The sequence below is a fragment of the Eulemur rufifrons genome, chromosome 21 (genome assembly GCF_041146395.1).
Source record: "Eulemur rufifrons isolate Redbay chromosome 21, OSU_ERuf_1, whole genome shotgun sequence".
Classification (NCBI taxonomy): Eukaryota; Metazoa; Chordata; class Mammalia; order Primates; family Lemuridae; genus Eulemur; species Eulemur rufifrons.
In genome coordinates, this window is record NC_091003.1 from 8,042,798 (window position 1) to 8,063,370 (window position 20,573).

Here is a 20,573-nt window from a genome sequence, read left to right on the forward strand (position 1 = left end):
TGTCTGTGAGATGGCTTTCAAGTTCTAAGTCGAGATGGGAAGCAAGCACTATTCTTCCCAAAGGACATGATTCTCAGGGGTGACAGTGATGTTCTTGTTTAATGCCAATTTAAAAAATAAATGGGTCACTGGTTTGAGTGGATGACGTCCACGTCAGTTGCTGTTTCCTTTGTGATTTAGGTGATGAATTGGCTGAGTATCTCCACAAATGCAGGATGTGCTCCCCTGGTAGCAAACTGGATGATTGATTTCTGATGGCACCTACAATGGTTTGGGGCACGGCGTTACGTAACCTCCTGAATCATACAGAGAAAAGTGGATTCTCTTTTCAACGGCTTTCGTTCCTCCAGATGAGGTCATGGAGAAAGTCTCAGCTGGGTGCGGGTTGGTCTCTAACTCTTGCTCCGATCCCTCTCTTTAGTAAACGGATAGCAGGTCTCAGACTCAGATCCTGGGGCAGGTGAATATGTTTAACTAGAATTTAGTATCATTTGTTTCTATTGTTTTTACATTTTTTTCTCTTCCTTTCAGCAAGTATTGGGTTTCCACTTGTGGTAGTGATATAAAATCTTCCTGCAACATAATTTTATTTGAGTACAATGAGTTAATTTAAGAAAAAGTAATAAATAATAGAGTAGGTCAGGGCTTAGCCAACCTTTCTGTAAAGGACTAGACAGTAAATATCATAGACCTTGGGAGCCGTGTGGTTTCTGTTGCAACTATGCCATTATAGTATGAAAGTAGCCATAGTTAATACAGAACCAAGTGGGTGTGGCTGTGTTCTAATAAAACTTTATTTACAAAAACAGGGCTGGAATTGGCCTGTGGGCTGTAGTTTGGTATCCTGTGTACTAGCTAAGTGATATTCTGGCAATATAGTTGGTGGTTAAGTGCTGGGCTCTGAAGTCAGCCTGCTTGAGTTTAAATCTCAGCTTTGCCACTTATTGGCTATGTATCCTTTACTCTCTGTGACTCAATTTCTTTACCTGTAAAGTGGAGATGCTAATTCTAATTCATAGGATCTTTGTTAGGATTTTATTAGTTCATTTAGAATAGTGCCTGGTGCACAGTTATATGCTATGGCAATGTAGGTGGTTATTAATGTTATTTTTATACACAGATATGACCAAAAATCCTAAAGGAGGGGTAGGGTTGCCTAGAGATTGTGGAACATTGAATTTAGTAGAAAATATAATGATGCTTGTTATTGCTCCTGAGTGTCTATCCTCCTCCCCTGTAAGTGATTCCCTGGGGCTCCGGGGTATTTTGGGGGTAAATATAGTGAGGAAAGAGCTCCATCTACTTACTGAATACTGGGAAACAAAGCCCATGAAGGAATGGAATTTACAGTCCTGGCTCTGAGAACATAAGTTGACTTGCTTTCCTTCTCCCTGTAAGATCTATTTGGCAGCAGCAAGGGTCAACATCTGGTTCAGCAGTTGCCACGGATGTTAGTAATTCATGTCAACTTACAAAATCTACCAGAAGAATGAGCCCTGCTATCCTAGGTGGTTATGTCCCAGGTAGAACAGTGTAGGTAATGTGGATTCACAAACATTTAAAAAAATAGTATCTTAAATGTGACATAAATTTGTCTAGGTAGGTAGTTCAGAGCTAGTAGAGTGGCTTTGCAATCACCAGGCTTCTTCTATCTTGTTGTTTAGCATCCGAAACAGTTGACTTTCATCTATGGCCCAATATGGCTGCTTCAGCTCCTGCCATCACATTTGCATTCCAGCCAATGGGAAGGGGAAAGACTAAAAGGAGAACTACCTCTTTCCTTTAAAAACAGGACCCAGAAGTAGCACGCATCACTTCTATTCACATTTGATTGACTTGAATTCAAGTCACATGGCCATACCTAGATACGTGGAGGGTTGACAATGCAGTGTTTGGCTAGGTGGACTTGAGCTCATGCAAACATTTTATATAGAACAGTGTTTCTCAACTGGAGGCAAAATTACCCTCCTAGTGAGCATTTAGAAATGTACCGGGGTATTTTGGTCTTCATGATGACTGGGGAACATTCCTGGAATTTTGGGGTGGGAGTCAGGGTTGCTAAACTTCTTAAACTGTGTGGGACAGTCCTGTGCAATGGAGAATTGTGCTACCCAGGGTGCCAACAGTGCCTCTGTTGAGAAAGATGGCTATGGAAGAAGTGGAAAACAGAGGTTGGGAGACAATTTGTCACCTTTCACACTTGGTTTATTTACAGTGATCACAGTTGTGCCAGAGAACAATGCCTGGGAAGTTCTTGAGTGTGCAGGCTTGGGGTAGCCCTCAATTTGCCGTGTGAACACCCTCTCTGATCCCCAAAGTTACTCGGCCCTTTCCTAGACTCTACCCCAGAACTTCTGCCAAAAAGATTCCCAAAACACCCCCTTGCACAGGCACTCTGCTGAATTGCTATTTTTGAAATCTGCGTAGAGCTTATTGTCATCGACACGTGGAAGGGGACTCCCATCCTCAGGGCCCCTGGGAGTGACATCTGTGGAACTCAGCCTCCATTAGACCCTCCACCCCTCTTTGTTGAACCCCAGATATAAATCCCCTCTAGCCTCTTCCTCCTCTTGCCTCTTCTATCTCCTCAGTTCATTCCTTCAGTACATTTTATTCCTATTAATATGATATGCAGAATATTTCCAGACATATATGCCCTTCATAATTACATCTTTATAATCCTCCAAACCAATACATTTTATATGTTTACTGCTTATCTGGACCTATTCTTTTCTTCTCTAACAACAGATTTCCCTTCAGTACAATCCTCCCCATTGTGCGGCTCATACAGATATATACTTTGTGCTTTTTTTGCAGGCAGTGTCAAGCATGTGTACAAGGAGACAGAACAGAATAAGGAGCCTGCGTGTACCTATCACCCAGCTTCAACGAGTATCAGCTCATGACCAATGTTGTTTAATCAACTCTCCTGCCTGCTTCCCCCCAGGCACAAATAGGTGCTTTTTGGATGTTGAATAAATCAGCATTTCCTGTAGTTCCCATAGCCAGGCCCCTTTCCCTATTATGTTTTTCCATTTTCCTCTCTGTTCCACCACGTCTTGGTCATTTCACACAACCCGCGATCAACAGCAAGAGGCGCGGTAAAGAGAGCCTGAAGGCAAAAGCCTTTGGTGACCCCTCTCCAGGGGCCCCACCTGGTCCTTTCATGTCCTTTGGATTTTTGGCATTGTGTGAGGTAGATGGCACCTGCCAGTTGGTACCATGATATTCCCCGGGTGGATCTAGTTGGTGTTGGCCTTGGCTGTAGTTTGGATGTTTGTCCCCTGCAAATCTCATGTTGAAATTTGATCCCCGATGTTGCAGGTGGGCCTTAATGGGAGGGGTGTTTGGGTGATGGGGGTGGACCCCTCGTGAATAGATTAATGCCCTCCCTGCGGCAGGGGAACAAGTGAGTTTTTACTCTTTTAGTTCCCTCGAGAGCTGGTTGTTAAAAAAGAGCCTGACACCTCCGGCTCATTTTTTTCTTGCTTCCTCTCTCGCCATGTGATCCCTGCACATGCCGCCCCTCCTTCGCCTCCGCCGTGAGTGGAAGCAGCCTGAAGCTTTCACCAGATGCCCAGTCTTCCAGCCAGCAGAATTGTGAGCCAAATAAACTGTTTTTTTTTTCCTTTATAAATTACCCAGCCTCAGCTATTCCTTTATAGCAACACGAACAGACTAAGACAGCTTCTTGGCACCAGGTGTGCCTCTTACACCCCCGCACATCCTATCCCAGTGGCCGGATCCGCACACTCTAATTAGATAACTACCCGAGTTAATTAAATCTGCCATAATAAATGAGATGAATGCTCCTATCTCTAATCAACCCCTAATCTGATATTTGCCAAAATGTGTTCCATGGAACACTCATTTCTACAGGGATCTTGAAAATTGATAATTCAGAAAGGGTTTTATGGCCAAAAATGTCTGGAGCATATTGGGTTAAACAGAATGGTTTTCTTCAGGACTTCTCAGAGCCTTTAATATGTTAATGACATTGTGAGGCTCCCAGAGGGGGTTAACAAACCCAGAATTGCCCCCACCTTATGTCAGCCCTTTATTTTTTACACTACCTCCCACAGGACCACTATTTTGGGGACTGGTCACTAGAAATGCTCCCTTAATCATCTTTTCAAGTGTCCCGAGACAGAGAATGTAGAATGTTGCCATGGTGCCCTGTGTTGAGATGAGGAGACCTGAGATGTCGCAGAAAGTCATCAGCGGAATAGGAGGAGAATATGGCTGAGGTCTGCAGGCTCTTCCCTTTAATGTGGGTGCCCAGGAAAACTCCCATTGCTTGGTGCTCCCTCCCTAAGCACTTGCGTGTCAGTAGTTCTAGGGAGACCAGATGGTGAATGATCACAGCCTGTGAGATAGATCCACTCCAACACCCCGCACGCCTTTATTTCATAGCTGTACATATTTGGGCAACTGCCTCAACCTCTCTGAGCTTCCATCTTCTTTTGGTGTTCTCTGAGAAACTGACCCCAAGGCAAATGGTTTATTTTAGAGGTGCAGGGGCTGTCAGAAGGGTGGGGAGTGACACAGGGAGCAGAAGGCAGCCGGCACCCACAGCAGGAGAGGGAGTGGTAAGGAGAAGGCTAGCTCTTGGGTGGGGCTGGGGGCTGGGGGCTGGGATCACGCCCTGGTGCTTCTGATTCTGTTTGCACAGCCAGAGAGGCTGCTGGGGTTCTGTAAAAAGCCCCACAACGATGCAGATATTGGCAGCTAAAAGTGGCTGAAAGACACTGAGGGGCTGAGGCATGAACATCTTCTCCAGCCTCATACCCTCATCTGTACACACTGGACTGACACCTTTATCGCAGGGGTCGGTGAGGATGAGACCCCAAAGCATTCAGAATGATGCCCAGTAACAGAGACAACATCTACCTGTTGGTGGGTACTGAGTCATGCGCCCGGCTCACAGTTGAACCTCACAACAACTCAAGCAGCTCTGGACAATTATTTCCATGTACCAACGAGGAAATGGAAGCTCAGAGAGGTTAGGTAACTCATCCAGGGTCACACAGCTAGGGAACAGCAGAGCCGAGGTTCAAAATAGGGCTCTGACCTTAACCACTGTGCTACGCAGCCTCTAATAGCCAGAGGCTCATTAATGACCCCTCCTCTTTCTATCACCCCTTCTTTCTCTCCCTCCCTCCCTCTCCTGCTCTTTCCTCCCCCCTCCTCCCTTTTGCTTTCTTCTTTCTTTTCAGGACAGTTACCCTGGGACATTCAATGCCCAATAAATATTTTTTTTGAATTGAATAGCATCCTGGTTTGGAGCAATAGATGCTTAGTTCACTAAATTTTGATTGAATGAACTGTCAGAGAAATCTGAGTGTGTGGAAGTTCTGCAGAGGTAGGGGATTGTGGTCCTGGAATTTAATACCCTTTGCCAATCTCAATAACTTCCTGAGATCCTCTCAGGGGCACGGTGTGGAGGAGTGTGAAGAATTACTTGAACATGACAAGTGCAAATCCTTTAGTCTCTCATGTCTCCTCTTCAACACTCTAGATTTTTATCTCTTTTCTTTGTCATTTCCCCCACCCCCCAGCCCACCTCAGCATCCTTGCTCCTCCCTCCTCCCCAGCACAGAAGATGGAAAAAATAACTGCAGTGGAAACGCAGTCGTTCGTAATAGGACGTTTGTGTGTCTGGGACATGGAAATGGCTGGGTCACGTTGAACAGCCAAATATTAAGACGCTTGGTTAAGAAACTGGGTGTAACTGAATTGGGGCATGTTTCTATTTTCTGTGCTTTGAGAATTATGTGACCATAAATCTACTAATCAGACATGATAAATGTCTGGTTGCGCCATACGCTAGCATTTGCATCAGAGAAAGCACATTTTGAAAAGGTCACCATTTAATTTTTGCCTCTTGCAACCAGCCTGCGTCTTGGCTCTATTAAATTCAAAGCCATGCAGTAAAATACTGCTTGTTTGCTTACTTTGCCCTGGTGAGCATATTTCATGATTCCAGCTATTGCCTGGAACGTGATGCTTTAAGTGATCTGGATCAGAAAGATGTGTGAAATGTGGTTGAACGTGGAGGTTGGAAACTTAATCTCAGAGAAGTGCTAGAAATTGTAGAGATTTGTAGCTGTCTTGTTAGGGGAGAGATAAATGGCCTCTTCTATGGATTGAGATGCGGTAAAAAGGACAGCTTCCTTGCTTCCCCTACTCATGCATTCCATCAGGATTTAGTGAGCCCATAACGGGAGCCTGGCTCTTTCCTAAACATTTCCTATTCATTATTGATTCCCTTAATCTTTGCAACAGCCCTACGCTGTAGGTTATATCATTCGTATTTTTCAGGTGAGGCACAGAGAGATTAAGTGACTTGCCCAAAGTCACACAGCTTGTGCTTAAGTGATGGAGCTGTGATCTCAAACGCAGGGCGTTTGGTACCTGAGCGCACGCTCGCCCCTGCAGCCTGGTAATGCCGGAGGTGCAGAGAGAAGAAGACAGCCTCTGCTCTCACCTTTTTTGTAAATAACAAGCACAGTATTTAAACCCCTGCAAATAGAATTCCAGCAACTACCACTTATTTTATGCCTACTGAATGTCAGGGACTAAACTTTACATTTACTATTTTTTTTTTCTAATCCTTCCAACAACCCTTTGAGGTAGGAAATTTTATCTCCATCTGGCAGATGAGGAAACGGAAGCTTAGAGAGGCTAAGTTCAATTGCCCAAAGTCATACATTTGTAGAGGTGCCAGCTAGCAAATAAGAATTCAGGACACTCAGCTAAATTTGAATTTTCCATAACAAATACATTTTTAGTATAAGTATATCCCATGAAATCTTTGGGGGACAGATTTATACTAAAAAATTATTTGTTGTCTAACTGAAATTCAAATTTAACTGGACATCCTTATATTTTATCTGGCAACCCTATACATTTAGCATATGGCGGTATTGGGGCTCAGCCTTGGGTCTTCTTAACTCTAACTTTTTCAGTTGGCCAATTGGAGGCAAGAAGGGTGACCTCAAACTCACTTTTAACCCTGAGCTACACTAGCAGCTTTAGCCCACAATTTATCTGTAAGTGTCAATAGGGCAGATGATAGTAATATAATAATTCATCCAACCAGTGTTTATTAAGTGTCAGGCACTATTCTAAAGACTTTCAATTGTTTAACTCATTTAATCCTCACATCAATTCCATAAATATGTTCTATTTTGATTCCTATTTTCTAGCAGTGATTTTCAATTGGGAGTGATGCCCTCCACTCCAGGGTACTTTTGGCAATGTCTGGAGACATTGTTTGGTTGTCTCATGTGGGAGGTGTTACTGGCATCTAGTGGGTAGAGGCCAGGGCTGCTGCTAGACATCCCATAATGCACAGGACAGTCCTCCCCACCCAACCCAAAGCATTATCTTACCCCAAATGTCAATAGCTGCACGGTTGAGAAACCCTGTACCAGAGGAATTCGAGGCACAGAGAGGTTTGGTACCGTGGCCACACTCACAGAAGAAGTCAGTGGCCAAGGTGAGATTTGAACCTAGGCAGCCTGGCTCCAGGACCTGTGCATGTTGGACCCAATTTGCGTACAAGGATGGACAGGATCAGGAAGACTGGATCACCTGCCCAAGGCCCTACAACCATTCCGTAACAAGGATAGAGACACAACTTACTACCAGACAGCCTAGAGTGGTTAAAAAAAAAAAAAAAAAAATGAAAGGAAAAAGAAAAAAAAGAAAGAAACACAACTCATATATCTTGATTCCTGATTCCTTACCCCCACCCCTTCCCAAATCCTATTAGCCATAATTTCCTAACCAGTAACTCCCAGCTGCTAATGCAGAAGTCAAATCCAGATTAGGCTAAACTAGAGTTAAGCATTTGCGTGTTTGTGCTGTATTTCAGAGTAGAGCTTAATGTATTTTATTCATTCCTTCATTCAGCCGACATTTCTCAAGCACCTACTGTGTGCCCACCCCTGCTATGGCAGTGGAGACATAAAGAGAAGACGTAGCTTCTGCCACATGGGGGTTTAAAATCCGGCCTCACATGCAACTCAGTGTAACGCTCTGTGATTCTAGACCATTAGCACTCATGTTTGCTTCAGGCTGGCTTTCCCCAGAAGCACACTCTGTGATAGGATTTGGGTACAGGTGGTTTATTTGGAGGTGATGTCAGAAGGCACCGGTCAGGGAGTTGAGATGTGAGGTAAGGAAGGGAAGAAAGTCAATAAATACGGTTCTGATTGAGCCTGTTCCCGCCGTGGGGGCTTGGAGCTCCGGCCTGCTGGGGGGTTGCTGGCGGAGAGCGTAGGACACAGGACGTGGCGTTATCCCACCTGAGGGACGAGGAAGCGGGGTATTTATCCTTCAGCACCCACCTCTTGTAGACTGGGTGGCTCCTAATGGCATCAACCCCCTGTCACTTCTGACCTGCCCTACAGATGGGCCAAGAGAGCCCCCACGCAGAGAGTCACAGATGCATGCTGTCTGACGAGTGCCTAGAAGATTCGGATGAACACCAATGGTCGTTTATTGAGCCAGGTACCCTCAGATGTTAGCTAATTCTTCTGATCTCTCGAACGCCACCAAAGATCTTCAAATCACCATCTCCAACTGCTTTGCTCCGTCCTTACTCATCCTCATCTTTAGCTGTCACCTAGGTGAGGCTGATATCCACAAAAAAGCCCACACGGGTGGGGAGGAAGCTCGCTTTCCACTATGGTAGATAGGGAGCTAAAAGTACAATGTCACCCTGAATAGCTGCCCCTCGCCACATGGAGGGAACCTGTTTGAAGATAAGGTCAACACAGAGAAAAGCAGAACTCTGACCCGGAAAGAGACCAAGACTTGACCACATCAGGTGAGTGCCTGGATACAGCTGTGTCCCTGAAGCAAAAGACTCCTGGTCATTTTATATCCCTGAGACGATAAGTTTTCTTTCTTTTTTTTTTTTTGTCCTAAACTTTTAAAGTTGGGTTTTGTTCAGATATAAGCTGGAGGGTTCTGACTGATAAGTCAAACATGGAGATACTGTGAGAATTACATAAATAAATTAAACTTACGAGGCCCAGCGTTTGAAATGATGGTTACTGGACTAAACCACAAGGCAACATTAATTTTAATATCACACCATGTACCATTCCTGATTTTTTCTGACCCCACAACCAAAGGTCCTATTGTCCAATATCATCGGTATGTATGAGTTTCTGTCTTGTTTGACGTTAGCACACTTGGTCTCATTAAATGTCTGCTGGTTTCTCTGGTTTTGTCAAATGATGCCCTTATCTCTGTGGCTTTTTCTAGATTCTCTGGGTATAAATCATCCAGGCACTTTATGGATCTACTCATTTGTTTCCCCCCCCTGGGAAAACTTGTTTTGTACTCTGAAAGGTGTGGTTTAAACACTGGAGCAAAGCATTGAAAACTGTGTTTTAAGATCATTATCCCCACCCCAACAACAAAATTCTGCAAGCAGTGCTGGAACTAAATTAGTATCTTGCTTTCGGGGAGGCAGGTGTAGGGTGTCTCAAAGCAAAGAGAGCTCTCCTCTGCAAATTTCATCTTTCCCCTTCATCTGGAGCTTAAACAGCCATCCTTGGGGGTAAATCACGTCTAGTTTGGATTTTACAGGATGTCTCTTAAGTATCTTCACAGAATTGTTGAAAGATTGCAATTGCTTCCAGTAGATCTGATTCATAAGTCCGTGGGTGAGACAGCTGCTCTCGGAATCAATTTGTAAATATGAGTGGGGTTTTGAATGGAGGGGGATGGGAGCAAGACCGTCTGTAGACAGCTGCGGGAGGCAGTTTTATGGGACAGTGGTGAGGCACAAGGCCTCCCTCCCCAGGTTCAAATCCCAGTTCTGGCACAAGCTATGGGACTCTGGGCAATTTTCATATTGTCCTTGAGCTTCAATCTTCTCATCTGTACTATGAGGTCAGTAGCAGTGCCTGCCTCAAGGGTGGCTGTGAGGGTCTGACAAGGAACGTACACCACTTAGGCCAGTGGCAGGGTTGTAGGTGCTGTGTGCTGTGGATGAATGAACAGTAAATGCTCATAGAATAGTAGCTATTTGTATCAGTTAGGATGCTTTTGTTGTGATGACAACAAATCCTGATTTGACTGGCTTAAACAATAACGAAAATTTATTATCTCAAGGAACAATGACTCCAGGATTAATTCAGCAGCTTGACAATTTCACCAAAATCAACATTCTTCACATATTTGTCCTTTGTCATCTTAGTGCCAGCAGCCCTAATGGTGACAGGATGACTCTCCCAGTTCCAGATGTCATTTTCAGATGCAATGTCATGTCCATCCACAGAAGAGGCTCCATTTTCTTTGGTGTGTCTTTTTCAGAGCAAAATTCCCTTTCTCTAAAGACCCCAGCAGACCTCCCCTCATATGTCACTGGCTAGAACTGTCCACGTTCCTAAGCCAGCCAGAGGGAATGGAGCCAGAAAGATGGACCAATTGGGGTATATTCCAGGAACCTGGGAGAGGGTCACCCTTGCCCAAGAATCTTGTGGCAGATTGCATTTACCAAATACCACAACAAGACCTCCCATCTCATAATCTCACATGGTCTTCTTACAATCTGACTTTGTTTGTTTTAATTTGTATAAATTGTTGGGGTACAAGTGTAATTTTGTTACATGGATATGCTGTATAGTGGTGGCTTTTAGTGTATCCATCACTTGAATCATATACATTGTACCCGTTAAGTTATTTATCATCATATACCGCCTCACCTGCCAACATCTGTTTATCATCTTTTTAATAACAGCCATTCTGACTGGTGTAAGACGACATTTCATTTCAGTTTTGATTTGCATTTCTCTGATGATTAGTGATGTTGAGCATTTTTTCATATGCATTTCAGCCATTTGGATGTCTTCTTTTGAAAAATGTCTATTCATGTCCTTTGCCCACTTTTTAATGGGATTATCTGGGTTTTCTTTTCTTTTGAGTTGAGTTCCTTGTAAATTCTGGATATTAGTCCCCTGTTCGATATACAGTTTGCAAATATTTCCTCTCATTCTGCAGGTTGTCTGATCATTCTGTTATTTATTTTGCTGTGCAGAAGATTTTTAGTTTAGTTAAGTCCCATTTGTCTATTTTTGTTTTTGTTGTCTATGCTTTTGAGGTCTTAGTTATAAATTCTTGGCCTAGACCAATGTCCAGAAGTGTTTTCTCTAGGTTTTCTTTTAGAATTTTTTTTTTTATCATTTCACGTCTTACATTTAAGTCTTTAATGCATCTTGAGTTGATTTTTGTATACAGTGAGAGATAAGGATCCAGTTTCATTCTTCTGTATCTGATGGTCCAATTTTCCCAGCACCATTTATTGAAAGGGGTGTCCTTTCTCCAGTGTATGTTCTCGTTGGCTTCGTCAAAGATCAGTTGGCTGTAAATATGTGACTTTGTTGCTGGGCTCTCTATTCTGTTCCATTGACCAGTATGTCTGTTTTTATACAATTATCATGCTCTTTTGGCTACTATAACCTTGTAGTATACTTTGAAGTCAGGTAATGTGATGCCTCCAGTTTTGTTCTTTTTCCTTAAGTCTGCTTTGATTATTTGAGCTCTTTTTTGGTTTCCTATGAATTTTAGGATTGTTTTTTATAATTCCATGAAGAATGATATTGGTATTTTCATAGGGATTGCATTGAATCTGTGATTGATTTTTGTATGGTCATTTTAGTGGTATTGATTCTTTTAATCCATGAGCATGGGATGTTTTCCAATTTGTTGGCATCATCTATAATTTTTTTCATCAGTGTTTGGTAGTTTTCCTTGTAAAGATCTTTCACTGTAAATATATATATTCTTAGGGGTTTTTTGGTAGCTATTGTAAATAGAATTGCCTTCTTGATTTGGTTCTCAGCTAGATTGTTATTGGTGTATGGAAACACTACTGATTTTTTGTATGTTGATTTTTTTATCCTGTAACTTGACTGAATTCATTTACCAAATCTAAGATTTTTTTGGTGGAGTGTTTAGGCTTTTCTACATATAAGGTCATATCATCAGCAAACAGGGATAATTTGATTTCCTCTTTTCCAATTTGAATGCCTTTTACTTGTTTCTTTTGCCCAGTTGCTCTGACTAGGACTTCCAGTACTATGTTGAATAGGAGAGGTGAAAGTGGGCATCCTTGTCTTGTTCCAGTTCTTATATTTGATGTGTTGGAGTTGGAAAGATCCAAAACATGATTGCTAACACTTTGGGAGGCTGAGGCAGGAGGATGGCTTGAGGCCAGGAGTTCGAGACCAGCCTGGGCAACATAGCAAGACCCTATCTCTAACAAAACAAAACAAAAAATTAGCTAGTCATAGTAGCATGTGCCTGTAGTCCCAGCTACTTGGGAACCTGGGGCAGGAGGATCACTTGAGCCTGGTAGTTCAAGGCTGCAGTGAGCTATGATCACACCACTGCACTCCAGACTGGGGAACAGAATGAGACCCTGTCTCTTAAAAAAAAAAAAATCAATTTGGTTTTCTTCTATGTTGAAAGGAGTACGTCTATCATCATTGTAGATGATTTGGAAAATGCAACTGAGGAGACAGATGGAGACAATCACTGTTAATGTTTTAGTGTATTTCCCACTGGTATTTTTATATGCTTAGTTTTTAATTTATCACAACTGTGATCACTACGTATACTGTATGCAATTCTATATTCTATTTTTTTTACTTGACCTGATAACATACATATTTCCCATAAAGTTATCATAAACATAATTTGTTATGGCTGAATAATGTTCTGCTGAGCGGAACATGCTTAACTACTCCCCGGTTAATGGGCGTTCAGTTTGCTTTCCATTTTCCTCTGTGTGCACAATGTGCAGATGCTTTTGTTCTCCTTCTACTTAGGGTTGTTTCTGGAGGTGACATACTCAGATGTGAAATTACTGATACAAAATTCAAGGTGATTGGTTTCTCCCCTGCAGAAATTTAAACCCAATGCTGTTTATTTGTGTGGTTCTTTGATGTGGAATAGACCAGATCTCTGGATAGACTTCAGACAGTGCCGAGTTCCATTTTATTCCTGTTTAGAGCTGGAAAAGTTCATGCCCATTCATCTCTGAGAGTAATGAGAGATTTGCTGTTTTGTGCCCCTGGCACATTTTTATTTGAAATTATGTTTTAAAAAGTCTCCATCCAATGCCTTAGTGAGACTTTATGACTCTTGTTACTACTGGAACTAAGGTGATGGAGGCAGTAAAAGTGATGAATTTTTCATGAGTCATCGGTGGGGTCAAAGATGGAACTAGTAACCGGGTCTGAGACCTGAGGTAAGTCCCACATCTTTGGGCCTCAGTTTCCCCATGTGTATTAAAACCTGCGGGACTCCTGTTCTCAGCACCTGCTCTGTCTCAGGTCTGGTACTCAGCATTATTTGCATTCACAGATGTAAGTTCTTACAGTAATCGGGTGCTCACACTTTAGGGGAATACTGTGTGGGACTATAAGCTCCACGAGGGCAGATTTCTTGTTTCTTTTATTCACCCACTTTATTAGCCTGCAAAGGCTGACATAACAAAATACCGCAGACTGGGCAGCTTAAACAACAGAGATTTATTTCTCACAATTCTGGAGACTAGAAGTCCAAGATCAAGGTGTCATCGGGGTTGGTTTCTCCTGAGGCCTCTCTCCTTGGCTCGTGGACAGCCACCTTCTCACCATGTCTTCATGTGGCTCTCCTTGGTGTGGTGCATTCCTGGTGTCTCTTCTTCTTCTGAAAAGGACACCAGTCCTACTGGATTAGAGCCCACCCCCTCAGCCTCATTTTAACTTAATCACCTTTTTTGCAGACCTTGTCTCCAAATACAGTTACATTCTGAGGTTCTGGGGTTAGGACTTTGACATGTGAATTTTGGGGGGTATAATTCAGCCAATGTATCTCCGGCCTTTAGCACCATCATTATCATCATATACTGAGCATCTACCAAGCTCCCTTAATCCAATTTTAGAATTTTCTAGAAATTTTCCCCTCTTCATTGAACCAAGGTTTCTTTATCAGATTGGGTAAGAAGAAGCCAAGAAAAAATTTTTACATAATAAGGGATGATTTGAGGGTCCAAAAGTGGAATTTTCCCATCCCTTTTCCCTTTTTTTTTTGAGACAGAGTGTCACTCTGTTGCCCGGGCTAGAGTGCCATGATGTCAGCCTAGCACACAGCAACCTCAAACTCCTGGGCTCAAGCAATCCTCCTGCCTCAGCCTCCTCAGCAGCTGGGACTACAGGTGCATGCACCACCACACCCGGCTAATTTTTCTATTTTTTTTGTAGAGACCAGGTCTTGCTCTTGCTCAGGCTAGTCTCGAACTTCTGACCTCAAATGATCCTCCCACCTTGGCCTCCCTCCATGAGGTCTTATTGCTCCTGCAGTCCACTGGCAGTGTGTGCTTATTGATATGCCTGAAGTCCCCAGGGTTCTCTGTACCAGATCACAAAGGGTTTCAATCTGTGTCCTGCAACACTGCCCCCAAGCAAGACTGTTCTCCTGTCCTTATAAGCCTTGAAACCTGGCACCGACCTGGCCTCCTTATGGATGAAAGTCCTTTCAGCCTTCTGTTTCCAGAATAGGGAGTTTTATCCACGTTGAAGATTTGTCTGGCAGTGATTTTCCCCCGCAATCAGCTTATCTAGAGTTTCCAAAAATTCTTCAGCTGCCTTCACATCAGCGCTCGCAGACTCGCCGCTCACTTTCACGTTATGTAATGGATAACGATGCTCGGGTCGTTTAAACCATCCAGAGCTGGCAGTGAACTCAGCGTCGTCGTCAGGGCCAGCCTTTTCTTTCAACAACACACACAAACTTTTTGCTTTGGCCGTGATCATCACGGTGCTGGGAGGGATATGCTCCTGTGTCTGGTCATCAGTCCAGGGCAACAGAAGTTTCTCCATGTCTGATCTAGGCCCTTCTCAAATTTTTTTTTTTGTTCTTGTTCTTGAAGGGCGTAGCTATGGAGGAATGGAACGTGCCTGCCTGGAGGACAAGAATCATCCCTTGTTTTCCACCTCAGTAGTCCTCACTTTTAATTTAGTTTCCAGCTCAATCACTCCACGTGGCCTCTTCCCGGCAATATAAGCAGTGGATTTTGTACACTTGGGGGCCACGATGAACAAAACAGCAAGAGATTAAACCAAACACAAAAGAAAATGGTGCAATCACGAGTCTCGGTAAATACAAGATGTATGAGGCTGCTGCCAGCCTAACATGGCAGACTGTTATAGAGCAAACTTTTTCTTTTTATAAGTAGAAGGCATATAGTCTAAGATTATGATAAAAAGTATAGTATAGTAAATACACAAACCAGTAACATTATCATTATCAAGTATCATGTATTGTACATAATTGCATGTGCTGTATTTTATACAGCTGGCAGCGTGGTAGGTTTGTTTACACCAACGTCACTATAAACACAGGAGTAATGCGTTTAGGAGCTATAATGTTCCAACGGCTATGATGTCATTAGGTAATAGCAATTTTCCAGCTCCATCTCATGTAACCTTATGGGATCACTGTCATATGTGTATGTGGTCCGTAATTGAACTAAATGGTATTATGTAGTGCATGATTGTATTACGATAATTATAAGCAGTACAACCAACCAACCAACCAACACACTGATTACATAAATAATATAGAAGCTTTAGAAGGGGGAAGATTGTTATGGAAAAAAGGAAACAGGGGAAGCGGGTATGGAGTGCTGAGATGATGCGTATTGCGATTTTAAATAGGGGGTCGGAGGATGCCTCACTGAGAAGGTGGCATTTGAGCAAAGACCCAGAGAAGGCACAGAATTGGCTGTGTGGACATGGGGAAAAGCATTCCAGGCAGAGGGAACAGCCAGTGCAGAAGCCCTGAGGTGGGCGCCCCCCTGCTGTGCCCAGGGAACAGTGGGACTGCCGCAGAGTGAGCACGAGGGAGCGTGGGAGGAGGTGAGGCTCGTGAGATCGTGGGACGGACTGCGCAGAGCCTCGCAGACCACTGTCAGGTCGTCAGCTGCTTTTCTGAGTGAAGTAGGGCACCTCTGGAAGACTCTGAGAGAGGAGTAATGAGATCTGATTTTTAAATTATATTTTATTTTATTTTTAGCAGGATCTCTCCATCTGCTATGTGGAAAGTAGACTACAGGGCATCAGGGGCAAAGGCAGGGGGACAATTAGGAAGCAGTTACAATGATCTGGGAGAGAGAAGACGAGGCCTCCTTCCGGCGTGTTAGCTGTGGAGGTGATAAGAAGCGTTTGGATTCTAGATGTGTTTCGGAGGTTGAGCCAACAGGCTTTGCTGATGGATGTTATGGCTTGGGGGTTTGTCAGCAAAATGCTCTAAAGAAAGCCAATGTTTTGCTGCATCTGTAGGAATGGCTGCTAAGTGTTTGATCTATTGGGGTAAGATCAATTTGTTGATAAGTAGTGTTGGCTGTTGGACTGGTGCCCAGGTTGTCAGATTAACTGACCTTCACCCTCTGGTGCCTCCTGGTCCATCTACCTGGGCTTGGAGGAGGGGAAGAGGATGCGGATAACGAGAACAGTGAACATTGATTGAGAACTTTATGCCAGGCCCTGCCTGTGCTTAGCTCTCCTATCTCATATAGTGGATAGATAATCTTTGTTATAGACTTCGAAGTTTTTTGAAATAATCACAGGCTTGCAGAAAAGTTGTGAGTACAGTACTTGAGACCTCGGGCACTTCACTTAGCCTTTTGGTGCCTCAGTTTCCTCAAATGTGAAATAGCTAGAAGTGTGGGATTTAAAGTCAAACGGACCTAAGTTCAAATGTCGGAGCTACCACTGACTTGATGGGTGGCCTTGGGTGAGGCAGAGCAACTCTCTGAGCCTCAATTTTCCCATCGGCTTTCTCAGGCGTGTGTGCGGGTTCTGCGGGAGCAATGTGCGTAGAGAACCTAGTGGAGAGGCCGGCCTGTGGAAAGTGGTTGATAAACTTGCACCTGGGATTCTTCTTTAGGTTTCAGGAAATAGTGTGTTTTATTCAAAGGGGGGAAATAACAATTAGAGATGCAATTGGGTCTGTACCCATGGAAGGGATCTTTGTGGAAGGGAAGGGTTGTCCTCCCCTTTTACAGATGAGGTAACTAAGCCCTCGAAAGACTAAGAAACTCTTGACAGGAAGCAGCTGTGGGATTCAGAGTTTTGTCTCCTGTTCAGTCTTCAGAATGTTGTATTAAAAGTTGGTGTGCTACCTTCTGGGAGCAATTATGGAAGAGTGACTTTGGAAGCACTTCTGCTGATTAAAATGAAAACACTTTGTTTCCACAGCAGCTTTGAATAAACTCCCCTCCCTCCTACTGCCTGCTACCCTCCCCGCTCCAAAACCTGAGTGACCAATGCATTCTGGGTTGGCGGCCACCTGCAGCTGTACCTGAACATCATAGGGGTTTGAACATCAAAGCGGGGCCCATCTTCTCCTCTCTGCACTATGGGGACAAAATTGCTTTCTTCTGACTGAGACATAATTGCGTCGGAATCTCAGTAGGGAGGAGGGAGGATGGAATGCTGAAAGTCATTCTGTCCCTCTGCGAAGTTATTTACTCTGCTCTCTTTCGGTGGGGCAGCTTTGCTTTCCCTGGCTTTCGATTAACTTTGGTTTTTTTCTTGGTCTACAATGTATTGAGTGCTTACTGCATGAGTGACTCTGTATTAAGCTCTTTATTTATTGTAGGGGAATGTTTCCCTGGCATGTCTCCCATTCGACTCATTCCAGATTAATCATTTCCCCAATTAATCTAACTCCAAAGGAAAACAATGCTTTGGACAAAGAAGTTTTAGCATGAGCTATCTCTATGTGTGCATTGGTCCATCCATCCATCCTGTGAAGAAAGTGTTGTTATTTCCATTTATAAATCAGGAACCCAAAGCTCAGAGAGGCTGTGATGGCTGTACAATAAGAGGCAGTGCTGGCTTTTGCTGTAAACAAAAGGGAAGACTCACTTCTCTCCTGTTGTCCATGGAAAGGGTCAATAAACATTTCCACAAAGGGCCAGATAGTGATTGTTTTAGGCTTTGCAGGCCACATGGTTTCTCTGAGGGTTCTAGTGAACTCTGCCATGATAGCACGAAGGCAGCCGTAGACGATATAGAGGTCCAAGTAATCCGGGAAGAGGGAACAGTGTATGAAAAGGCAGAGAGGTATGAGGGAAATGCTGGGAGTTCACCTGGCTTCAGCATGGCACAGACATGGAAAGGTTGGGAGGAATTGAGGCCGGAGGTATGAAAGGGCAAAGGTCAGACCAGGAAGGAAGAAGGAGGCCATCACAAGCCGTGGTCAGGAGTTCGGATCATGTCATGGAGGCAGTAGGGCTGTATCTGGGGGATTGAAGCAGGAGGTAACAGATCAGACTCTCTCTCCAGAGAGTAGCTTTTGGTTGTAGGTTGAAGAAAGGGCAAAATTGGATACAGGGAGATCAGTAAGAAATATGTGTAGTTTCCCGGGTAGGTGGAAGTGGATGTAGGGTTTTGGAACAAGTTTTCTAGGTGTGATAGTTGAAAAAAACAAAACAACTCCTTTGTGTAGTTTACTAGAGGCCTGGAAGAGATAACCTGGGAGTGCCGCCGAATAGGCCCACGGGGGGTTTCGGTTCCAGTGAATTGTCCTTGTCTATTATAAAGAAAAGACAGAGAGGGACTGAAACCTAGAGCAGCGGAGGGCAGCTTTAAGTTCTGAACTGGAGGTGGCAAGCAGGTTGCCCTCTGGTCTCTGTAGGAGATGATTTTCGTGCTCTGTGTGCCTGGTTTCAGCACTGTGCGGGTGGACAGCGCCACCCCTGCGCACGGGCCATCTGAGCGACAATGCTCCCGGGTATCGTCTCTATGCTTTTCTGATTCAGAGCTCTCTCCCGTACTCAGTCCGTGACTGGAAGGGCTGGGGAGTTAACACTCTCAGGAGTAAGGCTCATTCAGTGGAGGACGAGAATTGCTGGATAAATACCCTAAAATGTGCTTGGGAGGGACCCGGTGAGGTACCCTACGTGTGGTTCATTGGAGGCTCCGCATCCGGCCCGCAGAGGTAACCAGCTCACTAGCACATCTTTAATGGCGTTTCTTCCTTCCTCACCTCACTCACTCTCCCACTGCCGTAGCCCGTTCCCGGGATCCCTCCCAAATAAACAACCTGTGCCCAAGTCCACACATCTCGGGCTCTGCTTTTGAGGGAGTCCAAACTAAGATGGCCTTCAGCTTGGAATCTGGGAGCAAATGCCTCTGCTCATGTGAAACAGAGACTCCATATGACTTGTATACGCAGGAATGTCAGCGAAAAAAGGAGATTTACGGACTGTCTAATCCTATCCCATTCTTGAACCTCACCTGTCAAAAAAGGCCACATTTTCTTACTGACTTATAGGAGTCAAAATATCCAGGTTTGAATCCTGGCTGTTCTATTTACTAGAAGTGAACAAATCACTTAACCTCCTTGTGCCTCAGTTTCCTCATCTGTAAAATAGAGATAATTGTCTCTATGTCAGAGGTTAAATAGTGTGAAGATTAAGTGAGCAAATCTAGGTAAAGGGCTTAGAACAGTGCCTGGCACAAGGTTAGGTACTCTATGTTTCAATTGTCATTATTATTTTTGTTGTTTGTTTGAATTTGAATGTTTGCTTGATTTTGGCTGTTATTAACAGTAGTCTTTCCTCAAATTTCTTGTATCCTTCCTTCCCCGACCTCACACTTGCTGGTCAGAGTTTAATCTTGTCTCCTTATGCAATTAAAAGCTTAACTGGGGCTGGGCGAGGTGGCTTATGTCCACAATCCTAGGACTTTGGGGAGGCTGAGGCGGGAGGATCGCTTGAGGCCAGGAGTTCAAGAACAGCCTGAGCAAGAGCAAGACTCCCATCTCTACAAAAAATAGAAAAATTAGCTGGGTATGGTGGCATGCGCCTGTAGTCCCAGCTACTATCTACTTGGGGGGCTGAGGCAGGACGATCATTTGAGTCCAGGAATTTGAGTTTGCAGTGAGCTATGATGATGCCACTGCATTCCAGCCCAGGTGGTAGAGTGAGACTCTTTCCCCCAAATAAATAAATAAATGAAAGCTTAATTGCATAAGGAGATTAGACTTATTTTGGGGAACCCTGACTTTGTAAATTCATCTGAGAAAGAGAAAGCATTGTCTTGTGATGTGAATTACCACCCTTAACTGTTTTGTAAACTCAGGTTTTAAAAAACATCAGATTTCCTGAAAGCTGCTTTGCTACTGCAAAGCCTTTCTGTGCCAGTTACTGCAAAGGCAGAAAGCCGCTGGCCAGTCAGGTGAATCTAAGTGAATTTAGGGTCAAAAGCATCAGGCTCAAGACTAGCAGGCCAGCCCCCTCGCTGCTCCACACATGCATTGATACATCAGGTGGCTCCATCTGTTTGCTTTTACCTGAGCTGGGAGTCAGTTTCTGCAGATTCAGCCATGGCTGCAGTCACAATGTAGGTCACTGACGGGAAATTATCTTGCTGCTGTTTCAGACAGAAACGGAACTTAATAGCTTAGGTCTTTTTTTTCCTCTGCTGCGTGGTGCCAGGGGCATTTTAATGGTTCAGGGAAGGTAGGGGATATGTCTGAAAGCCTTGCTTCTTAGG